This window comes from Leucopleurus acutus (genome assembly GCF_964270905.1).
Source record: "Leucopleurus acutus genome assembly, chromosome: 13".
Taxonomy (NCBI): Eukaryota; Metazoa; Chordata; class Mammalia; order Artiodactyla; family Delphinidae; genus Leucopleurus; species Leucopleurus acutus.
Window position 1 is genome coordinate 683,977 of NC_139155.1, and position 17,657 is coordinate 701,633.

A 17,657-nucleotide genomic window follows, 5' to 3' on the forward strand; every position below is an offset into this window, starting at 1 on the left:
TCTCACACTAACCCACGCCCTCACACGTACGCTCCCCCTAAACCGTTGTCGTACCCTCACCTGGACCCTAAACCGTCCCCGTCCCCTAACCCTAACCCTAACCGTTCCCCGAAGCCTTCCCCTCACCCTTCCCCTAATCCTAACCCGTACGCTCACACTAACCCGCGCCCTCACACGTACGTTCCCCCTAAACCGTAGTCGTACCCTCACCTGGACCCTAAACCGTCCCCGTCACCTAACCCTAACCCTAACCCTAGCCCGAACCCTAACCCTAACCGTTCCCCGAAGCCTTCCCCTCACCCGTCCCCTAATCCTAACCCGTACGCTCACACTAACCCGCAAACTCACACGTGCGCTCCGCTGAAACCGTTGTCGTACCCTCACCTGGACCCTAAACCGTCCCCGTCCCCTAACCCTAACCCTAGCCCGAACCCTAACCCTAAGCCTTCCCCGAAGCCTTCCCCTCACCCGTCCCCTAATCCTAAACTGTACGCTCACACTAACCCGCGCCCTCACACGTACCCTCCCCCTAAACCGTTGTCGTACCCTCACCTGGACCCTAAACCTTCCCCGTCCCCTAACCCTAACCCTAGCCCGAACCCTAACCCTAACCCTTCCCCGAAGCCTTCCCCTCACCCGTCCCCTAATCCTAAACCGTATGCTCACACTAACCCGCGCCCTCACACGTACGCTCCCCCTAAACCGTTGTCGTACCCTCACCTGGACCCTAAACCGTCCCCGTCCCCTAACCCTAACCCTACCCCGAACCCTAACCCTAACCCTTCCCCGAAGCCTTCCCCTCACCCGTCCCCTAATCCTAACCCGTACGCTCACACTAACCCGCGCCCTCACACATATGCTCCCCCTAAACCGTTGTCGTACCCTCACCTGGACCCTAAACCGTCCCCGTCCCCTAACCCTAACCCTAGCCCGAACCCTAACCCTAACCCTTCCCCGAAGCCTTCCCCTCACCCGTCCCCTAATCCTAACCCGTACGCTCACACTAACCCGCGCCCTCACACGTACGCTCCCCCTAAACCGTTGTACCCTCACCTGGACCCTAAACCGTCCCCGTCCCCTAACCCTAACCCTAGCCCGAACCCTAACCCTAACACTTCCCCGAAGCCTTCCCCTCACCCGTCCCCTAATCCTAACCCGTACGCTCACACTAACCCGCGCCCTCACACGTGCTCTCCGCCTAAACCGTTGTCGTACCCTCACCTGGACCCTAAACCGTCCCCGTCCCCTAACCCTAACCCTAGCCCGAACCCTAACCCTAACCCTTCCCCGAAGCCTTCCCCTCACCCGTCCCCTAATCCTAACCCGTACGCTCACACTAACCCGCGCCCTCACACGTACGCTCCCCCTAAACCGTTGTCGTACCCTCACCAGGACCCTAAACCGTCCCCATCCCCTAACCCTAACCCTAGCCCGAACCCTAACCCTAACCCTTCCCCGAAGCCTTCCCCTCACCCGTCCCCTAATGCTAACACGTACGCTCACACTAACCCACGCCCTCACACGTACGCTCCCCCTAAACCGTTGTCGTACCCTCACCTGGACCCTAAACCGTCCCCGTCCCCTAACCCTAACCCTAGCCCGAACCCTAACCCTAACTCTTCCCCGAAGCCCTCCCCTCACCCGTCCCCTAATCCTAACCCGTACGCTCACACTAACCCGCGCCCTCACACGTGCGCTCCGCCTAAACAGTTGTCGTACCCTCACCTGGACCCTAAACCGTCCCCGTCCCCTAACCCTAACCCTAGCCCGAACCCTAACCCTAAACCTTCCCCGAAGCCTTCCCCTCACCCGTCCCCTAATCCTAACCCGTACGCTCACACTAACCCGCGCCCTCACACGTACGCTCCCCCTAAACCGTTGTCGTACCCTCACCTGGACCCTAAACCGTCCCCGTCCCCTAACCCTAACCCTAGCCCGAACAATAACCCTAACCCTTCCCCGAAGCCTTCCCCTCACCCGTCCCCTAATCCTAACCCGTACGCTCACACTAACCCGCGCCCTCACACGTACGCTCCCCCTAAACCGTTGTCGTACCCTCACCTGGACCCTAAACCGTCCCCGTCCCCTAACCCTAACCCTAGCCCGAACCCTAACCCTAACCCTTCCCCGAAGCCTTCCCCTCACCCGTCCCCTAATCCTAACCCGTACGCTCACACTAACCCGCGCCCTCACACGTGCGCTCCCCCTAAACCGTTGTCGTACCCTCACCTGGACCCTAAACCGTCCCCTTCCCTAACCCTAACCCTAGCCCGAACCCTAAACCTAACCCTTCCCCGAACCCTTCCCCTCACCCGTTCCCTAATACTAACCCGTACGCTCACACTAACCCGCGCCGTCACACGTGCGCTCCGCCTAAACCGTTGTCGTACCCTCACCTGGACCCTAAACCGTCCCCATCCCCTAACACTAACCCTAGCCCGAACCCTAACCCTAACCCTTCCCCGAAGCCTTCCCCTCACCCGTCCCCTAATCCTAACCCGTACTCTCACACTAACCCGCGCCCTCACACGTACGCTCCCCCTAAACCGTTGTCGTACCCTCACCTGGACCCTAAACCGTCACCGTCCCCTAACCCTAACCCTAGCCCGAACCCTAACCCTAACCCTTCCCCGAAGCCTTCCCCTCACCCGTCCCCTAATCCTAACCCGTACGCTCACACTAACCCGAGCCCTCACACGTACGCTCCCCCTAAACCGTTGTCGTACCCTCACCTGGACCCTAAACCGTCCCCGTCCCCTAACCCTAACCCTAGCCCGAACCCTAACCCTAACACTTCCCCGAAGCCTTCCCCTCACCCGTCCCCTAATGCTAACCCGTAGGCTCACACTAACCCGCGCCCTCACACGTACGCTCCCCCTAAACTGTTGTCGTACCCTCACCTGGACCCTAAACCGTCCCCGTCCCCTAACCCTAACCCTAGCCCGAACCCTAACCCTAACCCTTCCCCGAAGCCTTCCCCTCACCCGTCCCCTAATGCTAACCCGTACGCTCACACTAACCCGCGCCCTCACACGTACGCTCCCCCTAAACCGTTGTCGTACCCTCACCTGGACCCTACACCGTCCCCGTCCCCTAACCCTAACCCTAGCCCGAACCCTAACCCTAACCCTTCCCCGAAGCCTTCCCCTCACCCGTCCCCTAATCCTAACCCGTACGCTCACCGTAACCCGCACCCTCACACGTACGCTCCCCCTAAACCGTTGTCGTACCCTCACCTGGACCCTAAACCGTCCCCGTCCCCTAACCCTAACCCTAGCCCGAACCCTAACCCTAACCCTTCCTCGAAGCCTTCCCCTCACCCGTCCCCTAATCCTAACCCGTACTCTCACACTAACCCGCGCCATCACACGTACGCTCCCCCTAAACCGTTGTCGTACCCTCACCTGGACGCTAAACCGTCCCCGTCCCCTAACCCTAACACTAGCCCGAACCCTAACCCTAACCCTTCCCCGAAGCCTTCCCCTCACCCGTCCCCTAATCCTAACCCGTACGCTCACACTAACCCGCGCCCTCACACGTGCGCTCCGCCTAAACCGTTGTCGTACCATCACCTGGACCCTAAATGTCCCCGTCACCTAACCCTAAACCTAACCCTAGCCCGAAACCTAAACCTAACCCTTCCCCGAAGCCTTCCCCTCACCCGTCCCCTAATCCTAACCCGTACGCTCACACTAACCCGCGCCCTCACACGTACGCTCCCCCTAAACCGTTGTCGTACCCTCACCTGGACCCTAAACCGTCCCCGACCCCTAACCCTAACCCTAGCCCGAACCCTAACCCTAACCCTTCCCCGAAGCCTTCCCCTCACCCGTCCCCTAATCCTAAACAGTACGCTCACACTAACCCGCGCCCTCACACGTACGCTCCCCCTAAACCGTTGTCGTACACTCACCTGGACCCTAAACCGTCCCCGTCCCCTAACCCTAACCCTAGCCCGAACCCTAACCCTAACACTTCCCCGAAGCCTTCCCCTCACCCGTCCCCTAATCCTAATCCGTACGCTCACACTAACCCGCGCACTCACACGTACGCTCCCACTAAACCGTTGTCATACCCTCATCTGGACCCTAAACCGTCCCCGTCCCCTAACCCTAACCCTAGCCCGAACCCTAAACCTAACCCTTCCCCGAAGCCTTCCCCTCACCCGTCCCCTAATCCTAACCCGTACGCTCACACTAACCCACGCCCTCACACGTGCGCTCTGCCTAAACCGTTGTCGTACCCTCACCTGGACCCTAAATGTCCTCGTCACCTAACCCTAACCCTAACCCTAGCCCGAACCCTAAACCTAACCCTTCCCCGAAGCCTTCCCCTCACCCGTCCCCTAATCCTAACCCGTACGCTCACACTAACCCGCGCCCTCACACGTACGCTCCCCCTAAACCGTTGTCGTACCCTCACCTGGACCCTAAACCGTCCCCGTCCCCTAACCCTAACCCTAGCCCGAACCCTAACCCTAACCCATCACCAAAGCCTTCCCCTCACCCGTCCCCTAATCCTAACGCGTACGCTCACACTAACCCGCGCCCTCACACGTACGCTCCCCCTAAACCGTTGTCGTACCCTCACCTGGACCCTAAATCGTCCCCGTCACCTAACCCTAACCCTAGCCCGAACCCTAACCCTAACCCTTCCCCGAAGCCTTCCCCTCACCCGTCCCCTAATTCTAACCCGTACGCTCACACTAACCCGCGCCCTCACAAGTACGCTCCGCCGAAACCGTTGTAGTACACTCACCTGGACCCTAAACCGTCCCCGTCCCCTAACCCTAACCCTAGCCCGAACCCTAACCCTAACCCTTCCCCGAAGCCTTCCCCTCACCCGTCCCCTAATCCTAACCCGTACGCTCACACTAACCCGCACCCTCACACGTACGCTCCCCCTAAACCGTTGTCGTACCCTCACCTGGACCCTAAACCGTCCCCATGCCCTAACCCTAACCCTAGCCCGAACCCTAACCCTAACCCTTCCCAGAAGCCTTCCCCTCACCAGTCCCCTAATCCTAACACGTACGCTCACACTAACCCACGCCCTCACACTTATGCTCCCCCTAAACCGTTGTCGTACCCTCACCTGGACCCTAAACCGTCCCCGTCACCTAACCCTAACCCTAACCCTAGCCCGAACCCTAACCCTAACCCTTCCCCAAAGCCTTCCCCTCACCCGTCCCCTAATCCTAACCCGTACGCTCACACTAACCCGCAACCTCACACGTGCGCTCCGCTGAAACCGTTGTCGTACCCTCACCTGGACCCTAAACCGTCCCTGTCCCCTAACCCTAACCCTAGCCTGAACCCTAACCCTAAACCTTCCCCGAAGCCTTCCCCTCACCCGTCCCCTAATCCTAACCCGTACGCTTACACTAACCCGCGCCCTCACACGTACGCTCCCCCTAAACCGTTGTCGTACCCTCACCTGGACCCTAAACCGTCCCCGTCCCCTAACCCTAACCCTAGCCCGAACCCTAACCCTAAGCCTTCCCCGAAGCCTTCCCCTCACCCGTCCCCTAATCCTAACCTGTACGCTCACACTAACCCGCGCCCTCACACGTACGCTCCCCCTAAACCGTTGTCGTACCCTCACCTGGACCCTAAACCGTCCCCGTCCCCTAACCCTAACCCTAGCCCGAACCCTAACCCTAACCCTTCCCCGAAGCCTTCCCCTCACCCGTCCCCTAATCCTAAACCGTATGCTCACACTAACCCGCGCCCTCACACGTATGCTCCCCCTAAACCGTTGTCGTACCCTCACCTGGACCCTAAACCGTCCCCGTCCCCTAAGCCTAACCCTACCCCGAACCCTAACCCTAACCCTTCCCCGAAGCCTTCCCCTCACCCGTCCCCTAATCCTAACCCGTACGCTCACACTAACCCGCGCCCTCACACATACGCTCCCCCTAAACCGTTGTCGTACCCTCACCTGGACCCTAAACCGTCCCCGTCCCCTAACCCTAACCCTAGCCCGAACCCTAACCCTAACCCTTCCCCGAAGCCTTCCCCTCACCCGTCCCCTAATCCTAACCCGTACGCTCACACTAACCCGCGCCCTCACACGTACGCTCCCCCTAAACCGTTGTACCCTCACCTGGACCCTAAACCGTCCCCGTCCCCTAACCCTAACCCTAGCCCGAACCCTAACCCTAACACTTCCCCGAAGCCTTCCCCTCACCCGTCCCCTAATCCTAACCCGTACGCTCACACTAACCCGCGCCCTCACACGTGCTCTCCGCCTAAACCGTTGTCGTACCCTCACCTGGACCCTAAACCGTCCCCGTCCCCTAACCCTAACCCTAGCCCGAACCCTAACCCTAACCCTTCCCCGAAGCCTTCCCCTCACCCGTCCCCTAATCCTAACCCGTACGCTCACACTAACCCGCGCCCTCACACGTACGCTCCCCCTAAACCGTTGTCGTACCCTCACCAGGACCCTAAACCGTCCCCGTCCCCTAACCCTAACCCTAGCCCGAACCCTAACCCTAACCCTTCCCCGAAGCCTTCCCCTCACCCGTCCCCTAATGCTAACACGTACGCTCACACTAACCCGCGCCCTCACACGTACGCTCCCCCTAAACCGTTGTCGTACCCTTACCTGGACCCGAAACCGTCCCCGTCCCCTAACCCTAACCCTAGCCCGAACCCTAACCCTAACCCTTCCCCGAAGCCTTCCCCTCACCCGTCCCCTAATCCTAACCCGTACGCTCAAACTAACCCGCGCCCTCACATGTACGCTCCCCCTAAACCGTTGTCGTAACCTCACCTGGACCCTAAACCGTCCCCGTCCCCTAACCCTAACCCTAGCCCGAACCCTAAACCTAACCCTTCCCCGAAGCCTTCCCCTCACCCGTCCCCTAATCCTAACCCGTACGCTCACACTAACCCACGCCCTCACACGTACGCTCCCCCTAAACCGTTGTCGTACCCTCACCTGGACCCTAAACCGTCCCCGTCCCCTAACCCTAACCCTAGCCCGAACCCTAACCCTAACCCTTCCCCAAAGCCTTCCCCTCACCCGTCCCCTAATCCTAACCCGTACGCTCACACTAACCCGCGCCCTCACAAGTACGCTCCGCCTAAACCGTAGTCATACCCTCACCTGAACCCTAAACCGTCCCCGTCCCCTAACTCTAACCCTAGCCCAAACCCTAACCCTAAATCTTCCCCGAAGCCTTCCCCTCACCCGTCCCCTAATCCTAACCCGTACGCTCACACTAACCCGCAACCTCACACGTGCACTCCGCCTAAACCTTTGTCGTACCCTCACCTGGACCCTAAACCGTCCCCGTCCCCTAACCCTAACCCTACCCCGAACCCTAACCCTAACCCTTCCCCGAAGCCTTCCCCTCACCCGTCCCCTAATCCTAACCCGTACGCTCACACTAACCCGCGCCCTCACACGTACGCTCCCCCTAAACCGTTGTCGTACCCTCACCTGGACCCTAAACCGTCCCCGTCCCCTAACCCTAACCCTAGCCCCAACCCTAACCCTAACCCTTCCGCGAAGCCTTCCCCTCACCCGTCCCCTAATCCTAACCCGTACGCTGACACTAACCCGCGCCCTCACACGTACGCTCCCCCTAAACCGTTGTCGTACCCTCACCTGGACCCTAAACCGTCCCTGTCCCCTAACCCTAACCCTAGCCCGAACCCTAAACCTAACCCTTCCCCGAAGCCTTCCCCTCACCCGTCCCCTAATCCTAACCCGTACGCTCACACTAACCCGCGCCCTCACACGTACGCTCCCCCTAAACCGTTGTCGTACCCTCACCTGGACCCTAAACCTTCCCCGTCCCCTAAGCCTAACCCTACACCGAACCGTAACCCTAACCCTTCCCCGAAGCCTTCCCCTCACCCGTCCCCTAATCCTAACCCGTACGCTCACACTAACCCGCGCCCTCACACATACGCTCCCCCTAAACCGTTGTCGTACCCTCACCTGGACCCTAAACCGTCCCCGTCCTCTAACCCTAACCCTAGCCCGAACCCTAACCCTAACCCTTCCCCGAAGCCTTCCCCTCACCCGTCCCCTAATCCTAACCCGTACGCTCACACTAACCCGCGCCCTCACTCGTACGCTCCCCCTAAACCGTTGTCGTACCCTCACCTGGACTCTAAACCGTCCCCGTCCCCTAACCCTAACCCTAGCCCGAACCCTAACCCTAACCCTTCCTCGAAGCCTTCCCCTCACCCGTCCCCTAATCCTAACCCGTACGCTCACACTAACCCGCGCCCTCACACGTGCGCTCCCCCTAAACCGTTGTCGTACCCTCACCTGGACCCTAAACCGTCCCCGTCCCGTAACCCTAACCCTAGCCCAAACCCTAACCCTAACCCTTCCCCGAAGCCTTCCCCTCACCCGTCCCCTAATCCTAACCCGTATGCTCACACTAACCCGCGCCCTCACACGTACGCTCCCCCTAAACCGTTGTCGTACCCTCACCTGGACCCTAAACCGTCCCCGTCCCCTAACCCTAACCCTAGCCCGAACCCTAACCCTAACTCTTCCCCGAAGCCTTCCCCTCACCCGTCCCCTAATCCTAACCCGTACGCTCACACTAACCCGCGCCCTCACACGTACGCTCCCCCTAAACCGTTGTCGTACCCTCACCTGGACCCTAAACCGTCCCCGTCCCCTAACCCGAACCCTAGCCCGAACCCTAACCCTAACCCTTCCCCGAAGCCTTCCCCTCACCCGTCCCCTAATCCTAACACATACGCTCACACTAACCCGGGCCGTCACACGTACGCTCCCCCTAAACCGTTGTCGTACCCTCACCTGGACCCTAAACCGTCCCCGTCCCCTAATCCTAACCCTAGCCCGAACTCTAACCCTAACCCTTCACCGAAGCCTTCCCCTCACCCGTCCCCTAATCCTAACCCGTACGCTCACACTAACCCGCCCCCTCACACGTACGCTCCCCGTAAACCGTTGTCGTACCCACACCTGGACCCTAAACCGTCCCCGTCCCCTAACCCTAACCCTAGCCCAAACCCTAACCCTAACCCTTCCCCGAAGCCTTCCCCTCACCCGTCCCCTAATCCTAACCCGTACGCTCACACTAACCCGCGCCCTCACACGTGCGCTCCGCCTAAACCGTTGTCGTACTCTCACCTGGACCCTAAACCGTCCCCGTCCCCTAACCCTAACCCTAGCCCAAATCCTAACCCTAACCCTTCCCCGAAGCCTTCCCCTCACCCGTCCCCTAATCCTAACCCGTACGCTCACACTAACCCGTGCCCTCACACGTACGCTCCCCCTAAACCGTTGTCGTACCCTCACCTGGACCCTAAACCGTCCCCGTCCCCTAACCCTAACCCTAGCCCGAACCCTAACCCTAACCCTTCCCCGAAGCCTTCCCCTCACCCGTCCCCTAATCCTAACCCGTACGCTCACACTAACCCGCGCCCTCACACGTACGGTCCCGCTAAACCGTTCTCTTACCCTCACCTGGACCCTAAACCGTCCCCGTCCCCTAACCCTAACCCTAGCCCGAACCCTAACCCTAACACTTCCCCGAAGCCTTCCCCTCACCCGTCCCCTAATCCTAAACCGTATGCTCACACTAACCCGCGCCCTCACACGTACGCTCCCCCTAAACCGTTGTCGTACCCTCACCTGGACCCTAAACCGTCCCCGTCCCCTAACCCTAACCCTACCCCGAACCCTAACCCTAACCCTTCCCCGAAGCCTTCCCCTCACCCGTCCCCTAATCCTAACCCGTACGCTCACACTAACCCGCGCCCTCACACATACGCTCCCCCTAAACCGTTGTCGTACCCTCACCTGGACCCTAAACCGTCCCCGTCCCCTAACCCTAACCCTAGCCCGAACCCTAACCCTAACCCTTCCCCGAAGCCTTCCCCTCACCCGTCCCCTAATCCTAACCCGTACGCTCACACTAACCCGCGCCCTCACACGTACGCTCCCCCTAAACCGTTGTACCCTCACCTGGACCCTAAACCGTCCCCGTCCCCTAACCCTAACCCTAGCCCGAACCCTAACCCTAACCCTTCCCCGAAGCCTTCCCCTCACCCGTCCCCTAATCCTTACCCGTACGCTCACACTAACCCGCGCCCTCACACGTGCGCTCCGCCTAAACCGTTGTCGTACCCTCACCTGGACCCTAAACCGTCCCCGTCCCCTAACCCTAACCCTAGCCCGAACCCTAACCCTAACCCTTCCCCGAAGCCTTCCCCTCACCCGTCCCCTAATCGTAACCCGTACGCTCACAATAACCCGCGCCCTCACACGTACGCTCCCCCTAAACCGTTGTCGTACCCTGACCAGGACCCTAAACCGTCCCCGTCCCCTAACCCTAGCCCTAGCCCGAACCCTAACCCTAACCCTTCCCCGAAGCCTTCCCCTCACCCGTCCCCTAATGCTAACACGTACGCTCACACTAACCCACGCCCTCACACGTACGCTCCCCCTAAACCGTTGTCGTACCCTCACCTGGACCCTAAACCGTCCCCGTCCCCTAACCCTAACCCTAGCCCGAACCCTAACCCTAACCCTTCCCCGAAGCCTTCCCCTCACCCGTCCCCTAATCCTAACCCGTACGCTCACACTAACCCGCGCCCTCACACGTACGCTCCCCCTAAACCGTTGTCGTACCCTCACCTGGACCCTAAACCGTCCCCGTCCCCTAACCCTAACCCTAGCCCGAACCCTAACCCTAACCCTTCCCCGAAGCCTTCCCCTCACCCGTCCCCTAATCCTAACCCGTACGCTCACACTAACCCGCGCCCTCACACGTACGCTCCCCCTAAACCGTTGTCGTACCCTCACCTGGACCCTAAACCGTCCCCGTCCCCTAACCCTAACCCTAGCCCGAACCCTAACCCTAACCCTTCCCCGAAGCCTTCCCCTCACCCGTCCCCTAATCCTAACCCGTACGCTCACACTAACCCGCGCCCTCACACGTGCGCTCCCCCTAAACCGTTGTCGTACCCTCACCTGGACCCTAAACCGTCCCCTTCCCTAACCCTAACCCTAGCCCGAACCCTAAACCTAACCCTTCCCCGAAGCCTTCCCCTCACCCGTCCCCTAATGCTAACCCGTACGCTCACACTAACCCGCGCCCTCACACGTACGCTCCCCCTAAACCGTTGTCGTACCCTCACCTGGACCCTAAACCGTCCCCGTCCCCTAACCCTAACCCTAGCCCGAACCCTAACCCTAACCCTTCCCCGAAGCCTTCCCCTCACCCGTCCCCTAATCCTAACCCGTACGCTGAAACTAACCCGCGCCCTCACATGTACGCTCCCCCTAAACCGTTGTCGTAACCTCACCTGGACCCTAAACTGTCCCCGTCCCCTAACACTAACCCTAGCCCAAACCCTAACCCTAAACCTTCCCCGAAGCCTTCCCCTCACCCGTCCCCTAATCCTAACCCGTACGCTCACACTAACCCGCAACCTCACACGTGCACTCCGCCTAAACCGTTGTCGTACCCTCACCTGGACCCTAAACCTTCCCCGTCCCCTAACCCTAACCCTAGCCCGAACCCTAACCCTAACTTTTCCCCGAAGCCTTCCCCTCACCCGTCCCCTAATCCTAACCCGTACGCTCACACTAACCCGCGCCCTCACACGTACGCTCCCCCTAAACCGTTGTCGTACCCTCACCTGGACCCTAAACCTTCCCCGTCCCCTAACCCTAACCCTAGCCCGAACCCTAACCCTAACCCTTCCCCGAAGCCTTCCCCTCACCCGTCCCCTAATCCTAACCCGTACGCTCACACTAACCCGCGCCCTCACACGTACGCTCCCCCTAAACCGTTGTCGTACCCTCACCTGGACCCTAAACCGTCCCCGTCCCCTAACCCTAACCCTAGCCCGAACCCTAACCCTAACCCTTCCCCGAAGCCTTCCCCTCACCCGTCCCCTAATCCTAACCCGTACGCTCACACTAACCCGCGCCCTCACACGTACGCTCCCCCTAAACCGTTGTCGTACCCTCACCTGGACCCTAAACCTTCCCCGTCCGCTAAGCCTAACCCAGCACAGAACCCTAACCCTAACCCTTCCCCGAAGCCTTCCCCTCACCCGTCCCCTAATCCTAACCCGTACGCTCACACTAACCCACGCCCTAAAACATACGCTCCCCCTAAACCGTTGTCGTACACTCACCTGGACCCTAAACCGTCCCCGTCCCCTAACCCTAACCCTAGCCCGAACCGTAACTCTAACCCTTCCCCGAAGCCTTCCCCTCACCCGTCCCCTAATCCTAACCCGTACGCTCACACTAACCCGCGCCCTCACACGTACGCTCCCCCTAAACCGTTGTCGTACCCTCACCTGGACCCTAAAACGTCCCCGTCCCCTGACCCTAACCCTAGCCCGAACCCTAACCCTAACCCTTCCCCGAAGCCTTCCCCTCACCCGTCCCCTAATCCTAACCCGTACGCTCACACTAACCCGCGCCCTCACACGTGCGCTCCGCCGAAACCGTTGTCGTACCCTCACCTGGACCCTAAACCGTCCCCGTCCCCTAAACCGAACCCTAGCCCGAACCCTAACCCTAACCCTTCCCCGAAGCCTTCCCCTCACCCGTCCCCTAATCCTAACCCGTACGCTCACACTAACCCGCGCCCTCACACGTGCGCTCCACCTAAACCGTTGTCATACACTCACCTGGACCCTAAACCGTCCCCGTCCCCTAACCCTAACCCTAGCCCGAACCCTAACCCTAACCCTTCCCCGAAGCCTTCCCCTCACCCGTCCCCTAATCCTAACCCGTACGCTCACACTAACCCGCGCCCTCACACGTACGCTCCCCCTAAACCGTTGTCGTACCCTCACCTGGACCCTAAACCTTCCCCATCCCCTAACCCTAACCCTAGCCCGAACCCTAACCCTAACCCTTCCCCGAAGCCTTCCCCTCACCCGTCCTCTAATGCTAACCCGTAGGCTCACACTAACCCGCGCCCTCACACGTACGCTCCCCCTAAACTGTTGTCGTACCCTCACCTGGACCCTAAACCGTCCCCGTCCCCTAACCCTAACCCTAGCCCGAACCCTAAACCTAACCCTTCCCCGAAGCCTTCCCCTCACCCGTCCCCTAATCCTAACCTGTACGCTCACACTAACCCGCGCCCTCACACGTACGCTCCCCCTAAACCGTTGTCGTACCCTCACCTGGACCCTAAACCGTCCCCGTCCCCTAACCCTAACCCTAGCCCGAACCCTAACCCTAACCCTTCCCCGAAGCCTTCCCCTCACCCGTCCCCTAATCCTAACCCGTACGCTCACACTAACCCGCGCCCTCACACGTGCGCTCCGCTTAAACCGTTGTCGTACCCTCACCTGGACCCTAAACCGTCCCCGTCCCCTAACCCTAACCCTAGCCCGAACCCTAACCCTAACCCTTCCCCGAAGCCTTCCCCTCACCCATCCCCTAATCCTAACCCGTACGCTCACACTAACCCGCGCCCTCACACGTGCGCTCCGCCTAAACCGTTGTCATACCCTCACCTGGACCCTAAACCGTCCCCGTCCCCTAACCCTAACCCTAGCCCGAACCCTGACCCTAACCCTTCCCCGAAGCCTTCCCCTCACCCGTCCCCTAATCCTAACCCGTACGCTCACACTAACCCGCGCCCTCACACATGCGCTCCGCCTAAACCGTTGTCGTACCCTCACCTGGACCCTAAACCGTCCCCGTCCCCTAACCCTAACCCTAGCCCGAACCCTAACCCTAACCCTTCCCCGAAGCCTTCCCCTCACCCGTCCCCTAATCCTAACCCGTACGCTCACACTAACCGGCGCCCTCACACGTACGCTCCCCCTAAACCGTTGTCGTACCCTCACCTGGACTCTAAACCGTCCCCGTCCCTTACCCCAAACCCTAGCCCGAACCCTAACCCTAACCCTTCCCCGAAGCCTTCCCCTCACCCGTCCCCTAATCCTAACCCGTACGCTCACACTAACCCGCGCCCTCACACGTACGCTCCCCCTAAACCGTTGTCGTACCCTCACCTGGACCCTAAACCGTCCCCGTCCCCTAAGCCTAACCCTAGCCCGAACCCTAACCCTAACCCTTCCCCGAAGCCTTCCCCTCACCCGTCCCCTAATCCTAACCCGTACGCTCACACTAACCCGCGCCCTCACACATACGCTCCCCCTAAACCGTTGTCGTACCCTCACCTGGACCCTAAACCGTCCCCGTCCCCTAACCCTAACCCTAGCCCGAACCCTAACCCTAACCCTTCCGCGAAGCCTTCCCCTCACCCGTCCCCTAATCCTAACCCGTACGCTGACACTAACCCGCGCCCTCACACGTACGCTCCCCCTAAACCGTTGTCGTACCCTCACCTGGACCCTAAACCGTCCCCGTCCCCTAACACTAACCCTAGCCCGAACCCTAACCCTAACCCTTCCCCGAAGCCTTGCCCTCACCCGTCCCCTAATGCTAACCCGTACGCTCACACTAACCCGCGCCCTCACACATAAGCTCCCCCTAAACCGTTGTCGTACCCTCACCTGGACCCTAAACCGTCACCGTCCCCTAAGCCTAACCCTAGCCCGAACCCTAACCCTAACCCTTCCCCGAAGCCTTCCCCTCACCCGTCCCCTAATCCTAACCCGTACGCTCACACTAACCCGCGCCCTCACACGTACGCTCCCCCTAAACCGTTGTCGTACCCTCACCTGGACCCTAAACCGTCCCCGTCCCCTAACCCTAACCCTAGCCCGAACCCTAACCCTAACCCTTCCCCGAAGCCTTCCCCTCACCCGTCCCCTAATCCTAACCCGTACGCTCACACTAACCCGCGCTCTCACACATACGCTCCCCCTAAACCGTTGTCGTACCCTCACCTGGACCCTAAACCGTCCCCGTCCCCTAACCCTAACCCTAGCTCGAACCCTAACCCTAACCCTTCCCCGAAGCCTTCCCCTCACCCGTCCCCTAATCCTAACCCGTACGCTGACACTAACCCGCGCCCTCACACGTACGCTCCCCCTAAACCGTTGTCGTACCCTCACCTGGACCCTAAACCATCCCCATCCCCTAACCCTAACCCTAGCCCGAACCCTAACCCTAACCCTTTCCCGAAGCCTTCCCCTCACCCGTCCCCTAATCCTAACTCGTACGCTCACACTAACCCACGCCCTCATACGTGCGCTCCGCCTAAACCGTTGTCGTACACTCACCTGGACCCTAAACCGTCCCCGTCCCCTAACCCTAACCCTAGCCCGAACCCTAACCCTAACCCTTCCCCGAAGCCTTCCCCTCACCCGTCCCCTAATCCTAACCCGTACGCTCACACTAACCCGCGCCCTCACACGTACGCTCCCCGTAAACCGTTGTCGTACCCTCACCTGGACCCTAAACCGTCCCCATCCCCTAACCCTAACCCTAGCCCGAACCCTAACCCTAACCCTTCCCCAAAGCCTTCCCCTCACCCGTCCCCTAATCCTAACCCGTACGCTCACACTAACCTGCGCCCTCACACGTACGCTCCCCCTAAACCGTTGTCGTACCCTCACCTGGACCCTAAACCGTCCCCGTCCCCTAACCCTAACCCTAGCCCGAACCCTAACCCTAATCCTTCCCCGAAGCCTTCCTCTCACCCGTCCCCTAATCCTAACCCGTACGCTCACACTAACCCGCGCCGTCACAAGTACGCTCCGCATAAACCGTAGTCGTACCCTCACCTAGACCCTAAACCGTCCCCGTCCCCTAACTCTAACCCTAGCCCGAACCCTAACCCTAAACCTTCCCCGAAGTCTTCCCCTCACCCGTCCCCTAATCCTAACCCGTACGCTCACACTAACCATCCCCCTCACACGTACGCTCCCCGTAAACCGTTGTTGTACCCTCACCTGGACCCTAAACCGTCCCCTAACCCTAACCCTAACCCTAGCCCAAACCCTAACCCTAACCCTTCCCCGAAGCCTTCCCCTCACCCGTCCCCTAATCCTAACCCGTACGCTCACACTAACCCGCGCCCTCACACGTACGCTCCCCCTAAACCGTTGTCGTACCCTCACTTGGACCCTAAACCGTCCCCGTCCCCTAACCCTAACCCTAGGTCGAACCCTAACCCTAACCCTTCCCCGAAGCCTTCCCCTCACACGTCCCCTAATGCTAACCCGTACGCTCACACTAACCCGCGCCCTCACACGTACGCTCCCCCTAAACCGTTATCGTACCCTCACCTGGACCCTAAACCGTCCCCGTCCCCTAACCCTAACCCTAGCCCGAACCCTAACCCTAACCCTTCCCCGAAGCCTTACCCTCACCCGTCCCCTAATCCTAACCCGTACGCTCACACTAACCCGCGCCCTCACACGTACGCTCCCCCTAAACCGTTGTCGTACCCTCACCTGGACCCTAAACCGTCCCCGTCCCCTAACCCTAACCCTAGCCCGAACCCTAACCCTAACCCTTCCCCGAAGCCTTCCCGTCACCCGTCCCCTAATCCTAACCCGTACACTCACACTAACCCGCGCCCTCACACGTGCGCTCCGCCTAAACCGTTGTCGTACCCTCACATGGACCCTACACCGTCCCCGTCCCCTAACCCTAACCCTAGCCCGAACCCTAACCCCAACCCTTCCCCGAAGCCTTCCCCTCACCCGTCCCCTAATCCTAAACCGTACGCTCACACTAACCCGCGCCCTCACACGTACGCTCCCCCTAAACCGTTGTCGTACCCTCACCTGGACCCTAAACCGTCCCCGTCCCCTAACCCTAACCCTAGCGCGAACCCTAACCCTAACCCTTCCCCGAAGCCTTCCCCTCACCCGTCCCCTAATCCTAACCCGTACGCTCACACTAACCCACGCCCTCACACGTACGCTCCCCCTAAACCGTTGTCGTACCCTCACCTGGACCCTAAACCGCCCCCGTCCCCTAACCCTAACCCTAGCCCGAACCCTAACCCTAACCCTTCCCCGAAGCCTTCCCCTCACCCGTGCCCTAATCCTAACCCGTACGCTCACACTAACCCGCGCCCTCACATGTGCGCTCCGCCTAAACCGTTGTAGTACCCTCACCTGGACCCTAAACCGTCCCCGTCCCCTAACCCTAACCCTAGCCCGAACCCTAACCCTAACCCTTCCCCGAAGCCTTCCCCTCACCCGTCCCCTAATCCTAACACGTACGCTCACACTAACCGGCGCCCTCACACGTACGCTCCCCCTAAACCGTTGTCGTACCCTCACCTGGACCCTAAACCGTCCCCGTCCCCTAACCCTAACCCTAGCCCGAACCCTAACCCTAACCCTTCCCCGAAGCCTTCCCCTCCCCCGTCCCCTAATCCTAACCCGTATGCTCACACTAACCCGCGCCCTCACACGTACGCTCCCCCTAAGCCGTTGTCGTACCCTCACCTGGACCCTAAACCGTCCCCGTCCCCTAACTCTAACCCTAGCCCGAACCCTAACCCTAACCCTTCCCCGAAGCCTTCCCCTCACCCGTCCCCTAATCCTAACCCGTACGCTCACACTAACCCGCGCCCTCACACGTACGCTCCACCTAAACCGTTGTCGTACCCTCACCTGGACCCTAAACCGTCCCCGTCCCCTAACCCTAACCCTAGCCCGAAACCTAACCCTAACCCTTCCCCGAAGCCTTCCCCTCACCCGTCCCCTAATCCTAACCCGTACGCTCACACTAACCCGCGCCCTCAC